The following is an 18,457-nucleotide window of genomic DNA, read 5'->3' as shown; positions in this document are numbered from 1 at the left end:
GATCTGTGGGTGACACTTATGGGGGATCTGTATGTGACACTTATGGGGGATCTGTGGGTGGCTCTTAGTGGGCTCTCTGGATGGCACTGCACTGTTATGAGGATCTGTGTATGACAGTTATGGGGGGATCTGTGGATGACACATATATAGCATCTTATGCTATGTGTCATCCACAGATCCCCTCCATAAGTGTCCCTGTAGTGAATGACCCTCAATACACGGGGTGGGGGTCGCATCTGCTTTTATAATGACAGTGGGGCCAGTGCAGTGACTGTATTCTACCACACGGGTCCCGCTCACTGTATAATCGTATCTCCAATAGTTAATTGTTATGTATATAATCGCATAATGAGCGCTGTGTATTACTTACAACTACAAGCGCTCGCCGCTCGGTAGGTAGCAGAGAGGAGGCAGGCCAGGAGGACAGGCGCTGGCAGCGTGAGTCATACGTCATTAGATTGAAGTAATACACTGCGCTCATTATGCAATTATATACATAACAATTAACTATTAGAGATACGATTATACAGTGAGCGGGGCCCGTGTGGTAGAATACAGTCACTGCACGGGCCCCGCTGTCATTATAAAAGCAGATGCTGGCCCCCAGCCCCTCCTCCCTCACAGCTGATACACCCGCCGCGCGGCATCGCGGTGGGTGTATCATTGAAAACTCGTCAAAATCAGCAGCATTCGTCCCATAAGACGCACTGCTATTTTCCCCCCACTTTCGCGTCTTATACGGCGAAAAATACGGTAATCCCCAAAAAAACTTTCCACTGCAGTTCATTGCTGTCAATAAAAGACCTGCTGAGATCATTTCAGTAATCGTCTTGTTAACTCAGGTAAGAATGTTGACGAGCACAAGGCTGGAGATCATTATGTCAGGCTGATTGGTTAAAAATGGCAGACTTGACCTGTTAAAAGGAGGGTGATGCTTGAAATCATTGTTCTTCCATTGTTAACCATGGTGACCTGCAAAGAAACGCATGCAGCCATCATTGCGTTGCATAAAAATGGCTTCACAGGCAAGGATATTGTGGCTACTAAGATTGCACCTCAATCAACAATTTATAGGATCATCAAGAACTTCAAGGAAAGAGGTTCAATTCTTGTTAAGAAGGCTTCAGGGCATCCAAGAAAGTCCAGCAAGCACCAGGATCGTCTCCTAAAGAGGATTCAGCTGCGGGATCGGAGTGCCACCAGTGCAGAGCTTGCTTAGGAATGACAGCAGGCAGGTGTGAGCGCATCTGCACGCACAGTGAGGCGAAGACTTTTGGAAGATGGCCTGGTGTCAAGAAGGGCAGCAAAGAAGCCACTTCTCTCCAAAAAAAACATCAGGGACAGATTGATCTTCTGCAGAAAATATGGTGAATGGACTGCTGAGGACTGGGGCAAAGTCATATTCTCCGATGAAGCCTCTTTCCGATTGTTTGGGGCATCAGGAAAAAGGCTTGTCCAGAGAAGAAAAGGTGAGCGCTACTATCAGTCCTGTGTCATGCCAACAGTAAAGCATCCTGAGACCATTCATGTGTGGGGTTGCTTCTCATCCAAGGGAGTGGGCTCACTCACAATTTTGCCCCAAAACACAGCCATAAATTCGGCGCAGGCGCTCTGAGAGAAGGATGCTCGCCTCCTCAACACTCCCTCCGTGCGCCTGCACCGATGACGTCACCGAAAGAGAAGACGTCATCGGTGCATGCGCACTGAGGGAGTGCTGAGGAGGCAAGCCTCCTTCTCTCAGAGCGCCTGCGCCGAATCAAGACAGGCGCGCGATTTTTGAAATGCAGAAAGGGCCAGCCGGAGGAGGAGATCGCTGCTAAGCCCTGTCAATCAACAGGAGGAGGGGGTGGTTTTTCTGCGGCTGCTACCAGCAAGTAGCCGCCCTACTTGCTGGTAGACAGGTAATTTGCATATTATACAAGTACGTTTTTTGCATTATCTACTGAACGAAAATGATTAATAACATAATGTATAGATATATCGCAGTATAGGGATTATAAGTACCCCCAAAAAAAATATGAGTTTAGTGGGGTGACAGAAGCCCTTTAAAATATACACCAATATTTTAATATAAAATGACATGAATTATATATTATTGGTATTGGTATGTATTCCTTGTCAGGACTATCCTAGGGACTAATAGGAGGTTTCTGACATGGGATCGCCCCTATCGGGGTGGCAAATCCAATTTGTAGACAGGTCCCTAGATTTACAGTAAGGGAGAGCATCTTTTCCTATAAAGATGAATACTTACCCCTGTGGCCCCTCCCACATCTCATTTTATTCTATTTTAATATACTGTTAAAGGTTATGTTTTAGTGGTGGTGGTTCTGTGACTTTCATTTATCCAGAAGAGCATTTGTGAGGTCAGACACAGATTTTGGACGAGAGTCTGCATTTATGCACTACGGGAGTCATTTACGAATATTTTTGCTAGTTTTTTTTTGGCGTAAAAAAAAAAGTCGAAAGACCCCTTTTTGCAACTTTTTTTATTTTCTCGCACTGCATTTTTATGCTTTCCTCTCCACTTGGGAGTGGTGGGGGCATAGCTGGGTCCGGGTATTCGGCTCTGGCAAATTTACAGGTGTTAAAGAGGAGTAATATCTACTCTAGTCAGGTGGAAAGCAAAGATTGGCATAAAAAGCCAGTCTTTGTAAATAACCCCCAATGATGTGAGGTGTGTCCCAAAACTTTTGTCCATATAGGGGGTCTTTGATAGTCCATGCACTGCCAAAGGAAGAGCCTGATTTATGACTGGCATAGTTATCACTCTTATTTTACACCTGTTTCCAGGAATAAATGTTAGCAAACATTGTGCCTGGCCCCCATCACCCCTCATAACTCCAAAGTGGTGAGGACCATGTAAAACTGCCCATGCCACAAAATTTTGTCGCATGGGCATTAAAAAAGTTTTAAAATGGGGTCTTGCAACTCTTTATACCAAAAACTGGTGTAGCAATGTTAGTAAGTGATCCCCATTGTGTATATAGAAATGTATACCCAAATAAAAATTCACTAAACCACATAATTTGTATTGTAACCAAAACACACAGACATTAAAATATATACAGAAATAACATGTGTCACGTACTGCCATACCACGCAAGGGCTGATTGGGAACTTAAAGTGGCCCTGGAAATATAGCTAAAAGTGACCCTATGTTGTATGTGAGTCTAAATTGACAGAAGCTAGGGCAACACAAGGCAAAAGTGGACAACAGAAGAAGGCGGAGCCAGCAATACCGTAGAGCAGCACTAAATACTGCCCCAGCAAAAACAAATACCACAGTGCAGCACAAAATACTGCCCCATCACTAAACTGAGGACAGTTATAGTACTTCTGATTCCTCGTGGGTTGGAGGAAATATGGAAATACACTTAGACCTTGGCTGACCCCCACACACAAACACATGTTCACAATGTTCATATGGTCAGCTTCATGTTTTATCATTTCAGCCCTTGGCGTTGTTTGTGTTTCATTTATTTACCTCCCCATCTGGGGTGAGGGTGCCAGGCTGGGGTGTCCTTTCTCCATTCTTATAGAAGCCAGACGAAGTGTCGGATGTCACACTCTCCCTTCTGCATGGCCTCCAGCTCAGATTCCCACTTGCAATAAAAATTCCCTAGAGTACTTTGGAGGGTGTTTTACAAAGTCTCATTTAGTACATATAGAGACAAAGCTACAATGAAATTCTCCTGACAAATATATTGTCACGGCCTCTGTGTTGTGCGCCATGACACTTTTGCCGTGCATGCTGGTTGCCAGCGGCAACATGCTGTTGTCTCAGCATGTATGTGCTTTTCTCCCCTTCTCTTGGTTCCTCCCCTGTTTGGTGTCTTTGGAGTTAACTATCTGGCTGGGTGTGGCAACTAGGTTCATATTGCCTGTGGCTTCCAGGCTGGAGTTGGTTGTCCTCCAGCCTTGATGTGTGCTGAAGTTGCTCCTGTCCTGGCTATGTCATCGATCCAGTTTGAGGGCCACCTAGTTAGACGTTGATGTTTTCCCTTTGTTTCCTCTGTCCTGTAACCTTCCTTACATGTTTGGTATGGGTTTATGTTGTGGGTGTGTTGTAATGTCTAGTTTGGTGTTCCATGTCTGGTATGTCTAGTGTTGTTATCAGAATCAGAATTAGCTTTATTCGCCAAACACGACACAGTCGATCGTGCTCGGAATTGGGTTAGGCACAGGTACAGGCATAGTACTAGGGGGTGGAAGGGGGGGGGTTGTGCAATGGGCACATTAGGGACGAGAGATTATGGGCGGGAGATGGGGCGTGATAAGTTCAGCAGTCTGACGGCCATTAGGAAGAAAGTGTTCAGCCTCCTCGATGTCCTTGCAGGGATGGCCTGATACCTGCGGCCGGACTTTAGACGTCTGAAGAGATGATGGCCCGGATGGGAGTGGTCATTGAATATTTTCAGAGCCCTGGAGCGCAGTCTGTTGGAGAAGATAGAGTCAAGGGGTGGTAGTGGCAGTCGAGTAGTTCTCTCCGCCGAGCTGATGACCCTTTGTAGTTTGCGCTTGTCACTGGAAGGGACGAGCATACCACACCAGAAGGGACGAGCACAATACCGACTTGATGGTACAGGAGTAGAAGGACTTCAGTAGGTCCTGAGCCATGCCGAACTTCCTCAGTTGTCGAAGGAAATAAAGCCGCTGGTGAGCCTTCTTTATGATGGACGAGATGTTGGGAGGACAGGATAGGTCCTCAGAGATTGTCGTGCCTAGGAGGCGGGCACTGGGTACCCTTGCGACTTCAGATCCGTCAATATAGGTCGGGGGGGGACTACCCTTCCCTTCCTGAAGTCGACGACCAGCTCGACCGTCTTTGTGGCGTTTAGGACCAGATTGTGCGCGCCGCACCAGTTGCTGACCCTGTCAATTTCCTTACGGTAGGCCTGCTCATCGCTGTCGCTAATCAGGCCCACGAGTGTGGTGTCATCTGTGAACTTGATGACTTTAACTTAGGGCCTCCTCCGATCTGCACTCGTTCGTGTACAGAGAGAACAGGAACGGCGATAGTACACATCCCTGAGGGGCGCCAGTGTTGGTGACCCTCGGTTTGGAGGTCAGATCGCCTAATCTGACGACCTGGGACCTGTTAGTGAGAAAGTCCATGATCCAATGTCGTAGTGTTGGGTGGACATCAAGTGCCGTAAGGTTCCACTGCATGATGCTGGGGGAGATGGTATTAAAAGCCGAGCTGAAGTCTAGAAGGAGGATTCTCGCGTATGTGTTAGGTTTGTCAAGGTGTTCAGTGACGTATTCTAGGCATCTGACGTATTCTAGGCAGTGACGTATTCTAATCGCATCGTCAGTGGATCTGTTTGCCCTGTAGGCGAATTGCAGAGGGTCCAGCCGGTCCAGAGTGGCGGTCTTAAGGATGGAGAGGACAACCTTCTCTAGGGTCTTCATGACCACTGAAGTCAGACCCACGGGCCGGAAGTTGCTTAGATCAGAAACGCCCTGTTTCTTTGGCACAGGGATGATAGTTGAGATCTTAAAGCAGGCGGGGACATGTCCCTCCTTAAGGGATCTGTCAAAGATTTGGGTGAGGGCCGGGGCCAGTTGGACTGAGAAATATTTCAGGCACGCAGGAGTGACACCATCGGGACCAGGGGCTTTTCTCGCATTTAGCTTGGACAGCAGAGTGCGAACCGTAGTCACATTCACTGTAGGTGGATCAGCAAAGTCAGCGAGCGGGCCAGATAATGTGGCAGCCGGGACTGGGGTGCCCACTCTGGGGGGCCTTGTCCGAGTTACATCACCCTCGGTCGAGGTCTCGAATCTGCAGTAGAACCTGCCCAGCTCCTCTGCCAGCGCCTGACAAGGGGTGGGGAGCGCCGGGGGGGGGGGTTTGTAGTTGGTCGCGGACCTAAGGCCCTTCCAGACCGCCCTCCGGTCGTTTGAGCGCAAAGAATGGTGGATGCGTTCCGCGTATGCCCGTTTCGCCCCACGCAGTTCCCGATTAAGGCAGTTTTTGGCCAGTCTGTATTCTAATTGATTACCGGATTTATGCGCGGTTTCCTTGAGCCTGCGTAGTTGTTTGAGCTTGTTTGTAAACCACGGTTTGTCATTTGGGTAAATCGTATAAGAACTTGAGGGGACGCAGGAGTCTTCACAGAAACTGATGTACGAGGAGACAACATCTGCCCAGGTGTCCAGGTCATTCTCTTTTAGGGCTCCCCAGTCTGTGCAGTCAAAACAGGCCTGTAGTTGTAGCTTGGCCTCCTCGGACCACACTCTGGAAGTTCTACGGATCGGTTTCAATGACTCTAGGCGACGTCTGTAGGAGGGGACCAGATGGACAAGGCAGTGGTCGGATGAGCCTAATGCGGCTCTCGGGACGGCTTTGTACGCTTTCCTTAGAGGCGTGTAACAATGATCCAAGGTGTTCGAGAGTCTCGTGGGACAATCAATGTGCTGGGAGTAGCGTGGTAGGACACGACGGAGGTCCGCTTTATTAAAATCACCCAACACGATGAACAGTGAGCCAGGAAACGCCGACTCCCAGTTTGTGATGGTATCGCTGAGGGCCTGTAGGGCATTACCTGTGTCAGCGTCGGGGGGGATGTAAACACCCACCAGCACGTACGAAGAGAACTCCCTTGGCGAGTAGGCCGGCCTGCAGTTGATGAGGAACTCCTCAAGGTTCGCAGTGCATATCCGTTCTAAGAGGGAGACATTAGGGCACCAGGTAGCACTGATGTAGAAGCAGATGCCTCCGCCTTTGGACTTCCCCGAAAGGGGTGGTACGCACGAACAAAGTTAAATCCGTGGAGATGGAGAGCGTTGTCCGGGATGTCATCATGCAGCCATGTTCCCGTGAGGCAGATGATCGGGGTATGCTCGCCGTGACCATACTTGCGGACTATCAGACAGAGTTCGTCCAACTTATTGGGGAGGGATCGGATGTTCGCAAGGAGAATCGTAGGTACCTCTGACCTCAGACCTTTCTTCCTTAGTCTGACAAGAACACCGGCACGGCGACCTGCCGTCTGTAAGCATGGGCTGTCGGCGTGGCTTCGGAGATTATTGCTGCATGGCTCCACATCTCGTTGAACAGCAGCTTGCCTTCTAGGAGGGAGGTGCCGCTCGTCTCCCATCGGGTGAGATCCGATCTAGAGAGGGTGGGGGCCTTCAGGTCAACGCAGGGAGCAACCATTGCAATTCTTCCCAGAGACACCGTTGTACCCTGATGAGGAGCTTGGCCGGAGGTAGGGGGAGGGGAAGTCAGGGAGACGCAGGAGATCAGCGAAAACGAAAACGCTGGCCTGGGAGGGGAGGGGGGGGGGGGAGCTGGGAAGTCAGGGGATCTGGGAAGTCAGGGGGGGGAGGAGACACAGGAGACCAGCGCAACACTAGACTGTGGGGGGGGGGGGGGGCGAGGTAGGTGGCTGACAGGGACCAGAGCTCTATCCCAACTCGCATGAGTTTGAATTTCCCGCCTATCTTGAGCTGCTGGAGGAGCCGGTCATGTGACCTGTACCTGCGCCAGCGCTTCTGGTCTCTGCAGCTCCGGAACAGATTGACCCCTCAGTGGCCTTCACTGGAGCAAGAGAGGCAGAACCGGAGTATAACCAAGCAGTTAGTGAGAGCTTGGGCCACCCGGAGAGGAGCTGGGGAGGATGAGCGGACCTAGCCCGCGGTCGAGCGGCCACCACGTCCCAGCCTAGAAAGTCACGCTGGGTTCCCCAGGGAGGTGGGCTCACCAGATGGCTGTGTCTCAGTTCCTGTGCGAGACGGGGGGATTGAGGGAGGAGAGGATCGGCTCCGGTGGTGAGGATCAGCTCCGGTGGTAAAGGATCGGCTCCGGTGGTGAGCTCTGAAGAAAATCAGACTGCATGGAGTCAGCGTGGAGTCAGCGGTCACACACCCCCAGCGTCCCGATTCAGCGTCCTGGTCAGCGAACAGTCTTCTGGAGAGGTGAGCAGAGAAGACAAGAGGGGCAGTGGGGGATGGGGAATTCAGCTGTGGTGGCTGAAGTCAGGGGGGCCAGAATTGGGGAGAAATAGGGAGAATTAGGGAGAGCGCTGTGCCGAGGCAGCCATCATCGGCGCCATCTTGGAAAGTACAATGGTACAATTGTTATCCAGCATGGTTGCTAGACAATTTCCCTGTCTGTTGTGTCCCTGGGTTTCCCGGAGGGGGAACTACCAGTCAGTTAGCAGCTCTGCCTTGAGCCACCATGCATCCTGTCCGCATGGGGGTTCAGGCAGTTTCTGGTTCGCTAGACTCTGTTTGTTGTCTTTTTGCTGTATCCTGGTAGGTGAACGGGTTCCAGTCATTGTTGCCTCGACAGGTGAGTGCTTGTTGTTGTGGGCTCTTACCTGCCTATTAATTAGCTTTTTCCTGCCTTTCCTAGCCGCTAGGCCTTCTGGAGACTCCAGTTCATCCGTGTTGTGGATGAACTGGTCGTCTCCTTTTCCTGACCTTTAGGGCGACTCTGGGTCCTGGGTATGAGCCGTCCTACCATCCAGGTCCGCCTAATACAGTGAGGAGTAAGGGCTCATGCACACGACAGTATTTTGCGTTCAGTATACTGGACGTTTTTTGAGTTCAGTATGCAGAACATATACTGAACCATTAATTTCAATGGTTCAGCAAAAAATACTGAAGTGTCACTGTGTGCATTCCGTTTCAGTATTTCAGTATTTCCGTGCCGTGAAAAGATAGAACATGTCCTATTCTTGTCCGCAAATCACGGTGCTTGGCTCCATTAAAGTCAATGGGTCCGCAAAAAAAACAGAACACATATGGAAATGCATCCGTATGTCTTCCGTATCCGTTCCGTTTTTGCTGAACCATCTATTGAAAATGTTATGCCCAGCCTAATTTTTTCTATGTAATTACTGTATACTGTATATGGCATACGGAAAAACGGAAAGGAAAAGGAAACACAACAGAAACAAAAAACGGAACAACGGATCCTTAAAAAATGGACTGCTTTTCTGTTTGCTTCACATTTTACAGTGGGGAGTTTTCCCCACTCCCCGTGACATATATATGTCCATGTCACCTTTTTATGACGCCTCCCCCATTTAGAATAAATCAATTTGAAATGGCACATTTCACTAATCTATACCGTGTCTGTAATTTCCAAAGCCCTAAGGCCTCTTTCACACGAGCGTGATGGATTTGCTCCGGATGCGTTCAGTGAAACTCGCACCATTTTGCCAGCAAGTTCAGTCAGTTTTGTCTGCAATTGCGTTGTTTTTTCCGTGCGGGAGCAATGCGTTTTGATGCATTTTTTACGCGTGTGATAAAAAACTGAAGGTTTACAAACAAATCTCTTAGCAACCATCAGTGAAAAAAGCTTTGCATCCACACTTGCTTGAGGATGCAATGCGTTTTTCACTGAAGCCCCATTCACTTCTATGGGGCCAGGGCTGCGTGAAAAAACACTGAATATGGCCTCATGCACACGACTGTTGTGTGTTTTGCGGTCCGCAAAACACGCATGGCGTCCGTGTGGGTTTCGCAATTTGCGGAACGGCACGGCTAGCCGTTAATATTGGCTTCCAAAACTACACGCAGTAACTTGACACTGTGGCCATATGGTGTCGCACTGCGGCATGCTGCGACTGGATTTTTCTGCGACTGTTGTGTCAGTCGCAGCATGTCGCATGTTGTAGTCTGACACCATAGACTATCATTATAAAAATTGTTGCACAGCATTGTGCAACATATGTTGCAGTGTAGTTGTGCCCTGTGTCACGCAACACGTCGTCTTGTAGCCCTAGCCCATGCTGCGGACCGCAAATTGCACAGGCACCGACCATGGGGCAGCCGCATGCGGATCGCGGACTCTGCGATCCATCCATTCCGCAAAAAGATAGAACAAATTCAATTTTTTTGCGGAACGGAAGCACAAAATGGAACTCCACGGAAGCCCTCTGAAGTGCTTCCGTGGTGTTCCGTTCCGCATCTCCGAATTTGTGGACCCATTCAAGTGAATGGGTTCACATCTGTGATGTAGAATGCGATGGCCGCGTGCAAAAGGCCTTAGGGTACCTGCACACGGGTGTGGGCAAACATGCAGAAGATCTGCACAAATTACTGTGTGGATTTTGTGTTTCTGCATTCAAATCTCATCCTTCAATGAAAAGGGTGAAATCTGAACCTAAAATCACAAACATAATTGACACGCTGCAGATTTTTAAATCGGTCAATAAAAAACTAAGTGTGAATGAGGCTTGTCTAATCTTATACACTTTGCTAGCTTTTCTACATGAGAATCTGTGCAGAAAACCCGTGTGTAATCCGCAACGTGTGCCGGTAGCCTTAGGTTTGCCAACCTAGTTTTTTTTTTAAATATAGATTACAAGGCATACATGTTGATTGCCCAAAACACTAATATGAAGCCATGAGAAGCATTTATCATGAACTGCAAAATGACGATCATTATAATAACCTGGACAAACTTGTTTGTCCTAAAGATAGAAACAAAAAAACAAGCCACATTTCTGTCTTCTTCTGGGCAGTGGAACAAGGGGCCCTATTTCTATAGACTGTAGAGAAACAGAAAGGCAGAGTATTGGCTTAAAGACCACCCTTCCCTCACAGACCCCTACCCCTTATCCTAGCCATGATGTGGGGGCACCCTGCCATTATCTGTGAATGCCTATGTGGGTATAACCAGAGTGTGTAGATACCAGGGTAGGTGCCTATCTGTCAGGTTTCTACGGAAACACAGGCGACAAGCACCGTGTAAGCTGTGAAGGCAGCCATATTGGTATTCGCCCAGCTTCGCTTCCTCACATATCGATACAATAACTGTGAAATCTCTCTCTATATATTTATCAGACAATTTGCTTATATTCTTGCGTCTTTCCGAGCTGTGACCCCATATAGTCACAGGCAGACTCCGGGGTCAGAACCCGTCACACACCGCTCTCCTCCCCGCAGAGCCTGGCCCCGCCCAGTACAGCAGCCAATCAGCGCCGCGGCACAGGAGACGCTGTTGACCGGAGGGTAGGAGTAGTGGGCAGAGCTCCAGCCTGGCTCATAGCTGGTGCCCCCTGAGCTGTGAGCACGTCACACCCGCCCGAGGTAAGTGTCTCCTGTATTAGTGCATAGGCACATGCCCTGCGCCTCACTAGTGCTGTACCCTCCTTAGGAAATGCATATCTATTCTATGCCAAGCTCTTGTCACTAAGTGCTGGGCACAGTACAGGTGCAGCCAAAGTAGAACTAAAAGAGTAACTGGCATGCCTTTAATGGATGGAGTGTAATGGGGTCCAGTCTTAGGGCACATGAATGTAAATTCTTTCCATGTCTGTTCAGTTTTTTTTTTTTTTTTTTGCCGACCGTATACGGAACCATTTATTTCAATGGGTCCGCGAAAAAAACAAAATGGAAGTTACTCTGTCCGCATTCTGTTTCCGTATGTCCATATTTCCTTTCTGCAAAAAATAGAACGTGTCCTATTATTGGCCGCATAACGGACAAGGATAGCACTGCTCTATCAGGGGCCAGCTGCTCCATTCCGCAAAATACGGAATGCACATGGACGTCATCCGTATTTTTTGTGGATCCGTATTTTGCCGACTGCAAAATACATACGGTCGTGTGCATGAGCCCTTAGTTGGGATTATCTCCTCTGCTACCGGAGTTGAAAACTTGGTCAGGACTCTACCCTCTCTAAGGAACAACTTTTAGCAACTGTGAGGCAGTGGACAAAATGGCCCAAGGGTTACTGAAAGGGGTTTAGGCAGAAACCCGTCTGTCCTGTGTTGGGGGCCTGGTTTGATCCTTTCTATGGGGCCCTTACCTCTCTATGTACGACACTGATTGAAACATACATAGAACATCTATTGTGCTTTTGACTTGGCACAGACATATCTGTAGCATTCCGCGGTCATACAACGCATGCCAAGAATGATGGCATATGTGTTATCAGACTGTACAGGGACCAAGGAAACGGGCAAAGCCTCAAATTAGGGTTCTTTACTTTTCTAGATGTACAGTAAACTGATGCTCCACTTCCGGAGAAAATCTGTTCAAAATGTGGAGCATAAAAACAAGCTAAATCCTAAAACGCTGGATCTTTGGTATTAAAATGGATTAGTTATTATTTTGTTGTCACCCCTGTACGGTAGGTTTTTCTGGTTGCAGTTGCTGGTAGGTTCCCCTTCCAGCAGGAACTATCACATTCCTGCTGATAAAAGAAGCAGTTTGATGCCCGTGGGCTTATTTAGGGTATGTTCACACAGTTTTTTCAACGTAAATTTTGTCATAGATTCCACGCCCAATGAACACTCCAAAACCGCGCTTAAATGGGGAAAGTGCCTGTTAATTCATATGGCGTTTTTTTTCTTGTGGTTTTAAAAACTACGCTGCAGAAGGAAGTGACATGTCCCTCCTTGATGTGGAATCCACATCCGGGGTAGGGTTGTCACGATACGAAAATTTTGATTCAATTTCGATACCATAAAAAAGTATTGTGATATTTGATACCACGCAACCAAAATAAAATGCCAAAAAATCTGCGTGCATTCCGCATTTTATGGAACGTCCGGCCCATAATGGAACAGTCCTATCCTATTTTTTGTGGGGACAAGGTGACAAAAAATGGCGAATTGTGCGTATTATATTTTATTTTTTCTGTTACGGCGCTCACCGCATAGGAGATATTTTTTTATATTTTAATAGTTTGGACTTTTCGGACATGGCGATATGTAATATGTTTATTTATTGTTTATATTTTATATGTAAAATTGGGATAGGGGGTGATTTAAACTTAATATTGTGGTGTTTTTTTTTACCTTTTATTTAATAACTATTTCCCCCTTAGGGGCCAGAACCTGGGATCTTTTCATCCCTTGTCCTATTCACCCTGATAGATCTCTATCAGGGTGAATAGGACCTCACGCTGTCCCTGCTGCTCTGTGCATAGTACACACAGCATCAGGGAGCTGACCATAGCAGCCAGGGCTTCAGTAGTGTCCTGGCTGCCATGGTGACCCGCTGGGGCTCCGATCACAACTGCCACTACACCACCAATGAAGGGGGGGAGGGGACCCTGTGGCTAGGGCTAAAACGATTACTCAATTAAATCGAGTAATTCGACACAAAAAAAATCCTCGATGCTAGTTTTTTTGCATCGATGATTCGTTTGTATCATGTGACCACGGAGCGGGAGTGAATCGCTTGCTAACTCACCGCTTCGTGGTCACCCGCCGGCCCGTACCTTGCTGCACTCCGCTGAGGGAAACTTTGTGCGCTCGTCCAGCTGCCATGCCGGTCGCAGAGGAGATAATCCCAACTAAGGGCTCATGCACACGACCGTATGTATTTTGCAGTCTGCTGCCTTTCAGTGAGGAGTGTTCTTCCAGCAGCCTCCTCCGCAGTGCACCCCCTTTGTCCTGGGCTGCAGGATGAAGAGGACGGGGGTCATCTTGCCCCCCTCCCAGATCCGGGAGGAACATGTGAGGGCGCTGCAGGAAGCCAACCACACGCTGAACCGTCCGCCCAAGCAGATCAAGGGGGAGATCCAGGAGTAGATTGACTTCTGCAGGCGCAGGGCAGGGGCACGGCCGCGGGCAGGTTAAATCCCCGGCCCTTCAAAGAGCCTATCGGAGTGGTGGGCAAGGAGCCTGCGGATCCTGAAGTCAAGCAGAAGCGGGACAAGATCAAAGAGGTGAGGAGCCTGGGGAGTGGCACTGCGCCACCAATGATGATAACTAACGTTTAATACAAATACAGGCGGGGGTGCCGATGGCAGAATCACATAGCCGGCATCCGCCGCAGTTAACCCCTCAGGTGCCACCACCTGTATTTGTATTAATGGGTTAGTTATCTTCATTGGGGGCACAGTGGCCACAGCCACTCCCCTCCTCCCGTCTCTCTTGTCATTGACTGCAGCGGCACAGTTGGGAGGGAGGGACTCCTTCTCCCCTGTGCTGCTGAGGAGAACATGGAGTGAGCTTAGAGCAGCGTGCGCCATGTTCTCTGATACTAGGCTGCGCAGTAGCGCAGCCTAGTATCAGTAAAAGGCAAATCCCGGTATCGAATCATTCCGGGTTAAAAAGTATCGATTGGGTATTGATATTTCGATACCCTGTGCAACCCTAATCCAGAGTTCTCATTGAAATGGGCAGTAATAAAAACCACATCAAAGCTGCATAAAAAAGCATGAAAAGCTGCAAATACCAAAGTTATTCACTCGCAAGACTTTGGGAATGACTGACTTCACCTCGTCAGAGTCCGTACATTTTAATACTGTACGGAGATGGATCTCTGTACAGCATTAAATAGAAGTTTTGAGCTTCGCTCATCCCTAGATGTGATGCTTCAACTTAAGGGCTCATGCACACAAACGTATTTTCTTTGTGTCCGTTCCGTTTTTTTTTGTGGACTGTATGCGGAACCATTCATTTCAATGGGTCCACAAAAACGGAAGTTACTCCGTGTGCATTCCCTTTCCGTATTTCTGTTCTGCAAAAAAATAGAACATGTCCTAGTATTGTTCGCATTACGGACAAGGATAGTACTGTTCTATTAGGGGCCAGCTGTTTCCTTCCACAAAATACGGAATGCACACGGACGTCATCTGTATTTTTTGCAGATCCGTTTTTTGCGGACAGCAAAATGCATACAGTCGTGTGCATGAGCCCTGAAGGGGTTCTCCTACTATAGATAGCATATCAGTAGCATATGCCATCAATGTCCCAGCACTCGGAGGCTGACCATTCTGACCCACACTGATATTGAGGGCTCCTTTCCTATGGCCATAAGGCTTCATCCGGTGTTACGGTCGTCAGATAGCAGCAGGCTGGCAGTGAAGAAATTGAGAGACTAGTGATCAGAAAATTGAGCGCAGAGCTGCATCCTCCTCCTCCATTCTGTTACACATCTGTTTATAAAATATTCTAACATTTTGTAGCAGCAGGAAATAAAATGGGACTTTATTCCCAAACTATTTCCTTTTTAGCGTCCAGAAACTAGAAAATATTAGTAGAAAAAATCTTTCATGTTACCGTTCTGACGTTTGTTATAACTATATAGTATTACGGTGAATAACACTGACGATCTGTCGGTTTTGCAGTGTCCCAGTGATGCAATGAGTCATGTTGAAGAACACTTCCTTATGATGCTTTAAGCCAGGAAGTCGCCTGTTTACAGCCTGATGTGATAGAACTTGAGTTTTTATTGCAACACAGTATCAAAATGAAGTTACAAGTTTTAGGCCTCGTTCACATTTCTATGTCCGCTTGATGTCCGTTAAAAAAAATAAGTCTGTGTTTCATCTGTGAAGATGTCCGTGTTTGGTGCGTGTGTTTTTTTTTTGTTTTTTTTTGCCCTCCGTGTGTCATCTGTATTCCACGGACACTGCTCAGCTGAAAGTCAATTCCCACGGAGTCTCCTACCAGTGGTCAGTGAAAAACGGAGCAAACATGGACGCAACACTGATGTCATCCGTGTTGTGTCTGTGTTTTTTCACGTACCCGTAGACTGTAATGGCTATGGTCCACATCACACACCAAAGTAGTGCATGTCTCTGATCCACAGTAAAAAATACTGGTATGTGAACGGGCACATTAACCTCCTCCCGACAGCCTAACGCAGGGATGCGTCCTGCGGGCGGCCGGGTTATTCCTCGTAGACGCATCGGTGCGTCATCTTGTGAGGCGCGAGATGACGCGCATAGCCGGCCCGCACATGCGCAGTGCGGGTTGGGAAAAGTCGCAGGAGGAGTTCGTCACCAGCCTGCCAGCCAATGATCAGCGCTGGCAGGTTGGTGACTTTTAAAAAAATCTAATCACAAGCCATTTAACACATTATATTTATAAATATAGGGTGTTAAATGGCTTCTGTGCTCTCTGCTGGGTCCTTTTCGTCGGTTGGTCCCAGCAGAGAGCACAGATCACTGTGAGTACACCAAGCACAACACATTTGGCCCCAGATCACCCCCGCCCATCACCCCAATTAACCCCTTGATCACCTCTGTCAATCACTAGTGAAAGGGAAAAAAGTGATTAGTGTAAACTGTCACTTTTTTTTTTTTTTTTACCAGTGTTGACTGTTAGGTTTAGGTTAGGTTAGGCCCCTTTGGTAGGTAGTTAGCTTCAGTTAGCGCCCAGCCCACCGCAGATACTGATTAGCGATTCGCTGCGATACGCTAATCAGCGAATCAGCATTGGTACTTTATAGTATCTGTAAGTGATCAGAACTGATCACAGTCAGATCTATAATAGTATTAGTGTCACCTTAGCTCGCCCTCCACCCAAAACGCTGTGTTTACCCGATCAGGCCTGATCGGTCGCCCACACGTGCGTTCATCCACGCCCGCCCCGCCGCAGTGACAACATTTTTTTTATCACTGCACAATCACTACACAAGCGTTGCGGCGATAAAAAAATTAGTTTTTATATTTTTGATCAATCGCAGCGGCCTCCGGTACTTCGCTAGCCTCCCCTTTGTAAGACAGGCTCGCTTTTTTCTTGGGTAGTCTCAGGGAATACCCCTAAATTTAGTTGACAAAATGGCAAGGAAGGGTATTCTTCTGAAGAGGCCTACAGGCTTCTGACCCAGTCGGATGAGGAATGGGAACCCTCATCTGACGAATCCAGCGGGTCAGAATACGAACCTGTAGAAAGCAGTGGCAGTCTGACCCAAAGTTCGGACGATGAGGTTGAGGTCCCTGATATCACCAGGCGTACCCGGCCCCGTGTTGCTAGACCACAGGTTGAGCAGGATCCGCTTCAAGGGCAGCAGAGTGGGGCTGGCGCTGTCGGATTACGTGGTGAGGCATACACCAGCAGCGCAGCCCATCCTGGACCTAGTACCAGCACTGCCGTAGAACATGGTGAAGTGGCGAGCACCAGAAGGGCAGTTGAAGGTGGCACGTGCAGTAGTTCCCCCGTCGCAGCCACCGCACAGACAGGCCCGTAGAGTCCCTGAGGTGCTGTCAAACCCTGATTGGCAGCCCCCATCTTCAGCCACACCAGTAGTTCCCCCTTTCACCGCCCAGTCTGGAGTTTGGGTTGAGACAGCTGAGATCGGATCGGCACTGGGGTTTTTTGAGCTGTTCTTCACTGCAGAGCTCTTTGACTTAGTCGTGGCAGAAACAAACCGGTATGCCACTCAATTTATAGCCGCCAACCCGGGAAGCTTTTATGCCCAGTCTTTTTGGTGGAAACCCGTCCAAGTTTCCGAATTTAAAACTTTTCTGGGCCTTCTCCTCAACATGGGCCTGACAAAAAAGCATGAATTGCGGTCATATTGGTCCACGAACCCAATTCATCACATGCCCATGTTCTCTGCTGCCATGTCCAGGACACGATTTGAGACCATCCTGCGTTTCCTGCACTTTAGTGATAATAGCACCTCTCGTCCCAGAGGCCACCTAGCTTTTGACCGACTCCACAAAGTTTGGCCCCTCATAGACCACTTTAACACCAAATTTGCAGATTTGTGTAACCCTGAGCAAAACATCTGCGTAGACGAGTCCCTTATACATTTTACCAGGTGCCTTGGCTTCAAACAATACATCCCAAGCAAGCGCACCCGGTATGGGGTCAAATTGTATAAGCTCTGTGAAAGGGCCACAGGCTATACCCACAAATTTCGTGTCTATGAGGGTAAAGATCAGACCCTGGAGCCGGTCGGTTGCCCTGACTACCTGGGGAGCAGTGGGAAGACAGTCTGGGACTTGATGTCCCCCTTATTTGGCAAGGGGTACCACCTTTATGTGGACAATTTCTACACAAGTGTGCCCCTCTTCAGGCATTTGTTTCTAGAACAGATTGGCTGCTGTGGCCCTGCGCGACCTAGTCGCCGGGGCTTCCCCCAATGGCTCGTTACCACCCGCCCTGCAAGGGGGGAGAGGGCTGCCTTGTGTAACGAAGAACTGCTCGCGGTGAAATGGAGAGACAAGCGTGACGTTTACATGCTCTCCTCCATTCACGCAGACACGACAATCCAAATTGAACGAGCAACCAGTGTCATTGAAAAGCCCCTCTGTGTCCACGACTATAATTTGCTCATGGGACGGGTGGACTTCAATGACCAGATGTTGGCTCCTTATTTACTCTCCCGCAGGACCAGACGCTGGTATAAGAAGGTGTCTGTATATTTGATTCAATTGGCTATGTACAATAGTTTTGTTCTCTACAGTAAGGTTGGGAGAACAGGATCCTTCCTCAAATTTCAGGAAGAGATCATCGAGAACCTCCTGTATTCAGGAGGTTCCGTGGCCCCAACCACCAGTGTAGTGAGCCGTCTACACGAGCGAAATTTCCCCAATGTCGTTGCTGGTACCTCAAACCAAGTGTCACCCCGAAAAATATGTTGTGTCTGTAGCAGGAGTGGAATAAGGCGTGACACCCGCTATTTCTGTCCTGACTGCCCTGACCACCCTGCCCTATGCTTAGGGGAGTGTTTCCGGAAGTATCACACACAGGTACACCTAGCATAGGGATCACATCTCACCAGGACAGGCACACAGAGCTAT

General features: G+C 48.5%; 1 protein-coding gene across 1 annotated transcript in view; it reads left to right on the top strand.

The window, feature by feature from the left end:
• The first annotated feature begins 10,941 nt into the window (after positions 1-10,941).
• Positions 10,942-18,457, top strand: part of SQOR (sulfide quinone oxidoreductase) — a 47,428-nt gene continuing 39,912 nt past the window's right edge. Inside the window, exon 1 of the mRNA XM_044283266.1 lies at positions 10,942-11,052. The gene's annotated coding sequence lies outside the window, so the exon portion shown is untranslated. The remainder of the gene's footprint in view (positions 11,053-18,457) is intronic.

The sequence above is a fragment of the Bufo gargarizans genome, chromosome 2 (genome assembly GCF_014858855.1).
Source record: "Bufo gargarizans isolate SCDJY-AF-19 chromosome 2, ASM1485885v1, whole genome shotgun sequence".
In the NCBI taxonomy this organism is placed as follows: Eukaryota; Metazoa; Chordata; class Amphibia; order Anura; family Bufonidae; genus Bufo; species Bufo gargarizans.
Note: the sequence above shows the minus strand (reverse complement) of the source record. Positions and strands in the feature narration are given on the sequence as shown.